Source organism: Styela clava, chromosome 5 (assembly GCF_964204865.1).
Source record: "Styela clava chromosome 5, kaStyClav1.hap1.2, whole genome shotgun sequence".
Lineage (NCBI taxonomy): Eukaryota > Metazoa > Chordata > Ascidiacea > Stolidobranchia > Styelidae > Styela > Styela clava.
The window spans coordinates 22,137,113-22,139,612 of record NC_135254.1 but is presented as its reverse complement, the minus strand read 5'-3'; the positions used below and the strand labels follow the sequence as shown (position 1 = coordinate 22,139,612).

Sequence of the window (2,500 nt, the reverse complement as noted above, 5' to 3'; positions counted from 1 at the left end):
TGCCCAGAAGCCACCATCGCACTCGGCTGCCTTGCTATGCCAACGTGTTACGCGTGTCGCACGGGGCGGAACCCCGATTGACGGCCGCCCTCTCGGCGGCACCCAAAGACAATTAAGTGCGCGGTCGGCCGGGGCCTACCACCACTTTCGGTAATGATCCTTCCGCAGGTTCACCTACGGAAACCTTGTTACGACTTTTACTTCCTCTAAATGATCAAGTTTGATCGTCTTCTCGACACGCCGACGCGGCCGTTGCCAGCCGCGACGGGGCCGATCCAAGGATCTCACTAAACCATTCAATCGGTAGTAGCGACGGGCGGTGTGTACAAAGGGCAGGGACGTAATCAACGCAAGTTGATGACTTGCGCTTACTGGGAATTCCTCGTTCAAGGGAAACAATTGCAAGTCCCTATCCCAATCACGAATGAGGTTCAACGGGTTACCCGGACCTTTCGGCCTAGGTTAGACACTCGCTGCTTCACTCAGTGTAGCGCGCGTGCGGCCCCGGACATCTAAGGGCATCACAGACCTGTTATTGCTCAATCTCGTGTGGCTAAACGCCACTAGTCCCTCTAAGAAGTTAGACGCCGACCGAGAAGGTCGCGTAACTATTTAGCATGCCAGAGTCTCGTTCGTTATCGGAATTAACCAGACAAATCGCTCCACCAACTAAGAACGGCCATGCACCACCACCCACAGAATCAAGAAAGAGCTCTCAATCTGTCAATCCTACCTGTGTCCGGGCCGGGTGAGTTTCCCCGTGTTGAGTCAAATTAAGCCGCAGGCTCCACTCCTGGTGGTGCCCTTCCGTCAATTCCTTCAAGTTTCAGCTTTGCAACCATACTTCCCCCGGAACCCAAAGACTTTGGTTTCCCGGAAGCTGCCGGAAAGGTCGTCATGGTAACGCCTCCCGATCGCTAGTTGGCATCGTTTATAGTCAGAACTAGGACGGTATCTGATCGTCTTCGAACCTCTGACTTTCGCTCTTGATTAAAGAAAACATTCTTGGCGAATGCTTTCGCAGTAGTTCGTCTTCCGCCGATCCAAGAATTTCACCTCTAACGGCAGAGTACGGACGCCCCCGTCTGTCCCTCTTAATCATTACCTCGTGCTCCGAAAACCAACAAAATAGAACCGAGGTCCTATTCCATTATTCCATGCAACACTATGCAGGCGAACAGCCTGCTTTGAACACTCTAATTTTTTCAAAGTAAACTTATCGGCCACCGCCGACACTCAGTCAAGAGCACCGACGGAGAACCGAAGGTGAGGCGAACGCAACCAGTGACACGCCTTGCGACGGACCGGCGGCGCTCGCCCAAAATCCAACTACGAGCTTTTCAACCGCAACAACTTTAGCATACACTGTTGGAGCTGGAATTACCGCGGCTGCTGGCACCAGACTTGCCCTCCAATGGATACTCGTTAAGAGTTTTAGGATGTACTCATTCCAATTACAGGGCCTCGTTAGAGTCCTGTATTGTTATTTTTCGTCACTACCTCCCCGTGTCGGGAATGGGTAATTTGCGCGCCTGCTGCCTTCCTTGGATGTGGTAGCCGTTTCTCAGGCTCCCTCTCCGGAATCGAACCCTGATTCCCCGTTACCCGTTATCACAAAGGTAGGCACGTAGCGTACCTTCGACAGTTGATAGGGCAGACACTTGAATGATACGTCGTCGGTGCAGAGACCGTACGATCCGCGTGGTTATCCAGAGTCATCAAACGTCACAGGACGAACCCGGTCGGTTTTGATCTGATAAAAGCGCGCCTCCCGAAGTCGGCGCTTAATGCATGTATTAGCTCTAGAATTACCACAGTTATCCACTTCGCTTACGAGACCAAATAAACCAAGACTGATTTAATGAGCCATTCGCAGTTCCGCTTTACGAGAACTCGTACTTGCACCTGCATGGCTTAATCTTTGAGACAAGCATATCACTACTGGCAGGATCAACCAGATAGCTGCGACAGCTGCGCTCGGCCCTTGCTGGGCCGCCCGGCGCGTGCTCGTCGCATTCGTTTAAGACCGAGGCGATCGCCTGCGGCCGTACTCAGCTTCGACAGTCGCTGGCCGCGACGTCCACGCTCTCGCCGGCAGTGCCAGGCGGAGCGATTTGCGTTTTTTCTTTGCTCGCCCTCTCTCGGGCTCGATCCATTCAGTTTCGCACAAACAAGAGCTCTGCCGGCCGCCTGCAGCGGTGCCTAAAACCCGGGCATAACAATGCGACCGTTCTGCTAGGCCGACAAGCGCTCAAGCCAGACGCTCGATCGAACGCCCCCTACATATTAGTCGAGACAACGGCTCGCTCATTAGCATCGCGTTTGTACTTTAACTTTTTTCGGCTCGGCTTCTTTCGACGCCGATGCCGGCGACGCAGCACTCTCTCGCCCGCCAGCCACCGAGAAAAGGGTGCGCTCCGACCGGCCCCGCACCGCTCTTTCTTGGCTCATTCGAAATTACTGTCTTTCGCTCTGACATGCCTTACCTAGGGTTAGGTTA

The 2,500-nt window shown here is 53.7% G+C and overlaps 1 non-coding gene across 1 annotated transcript; it reads right to left on the bottom strand.

Moving 5' to 3' along the window:
* Positions 1-151: 151 nt before the first annotated feature.
* LOC144423639 (small subunit ribosomal RNA) lies at positions 152-1,961 on the bottom strand. Its single transcript, XR_013476104.1, has one exon. It is a non-coding gene; the product is annotated as a small subunit ribosomal RNA (ribosomal RNA).
* Between the last annotated feature and the right edge of the window lie 539 nt (positions 1,962-2,500).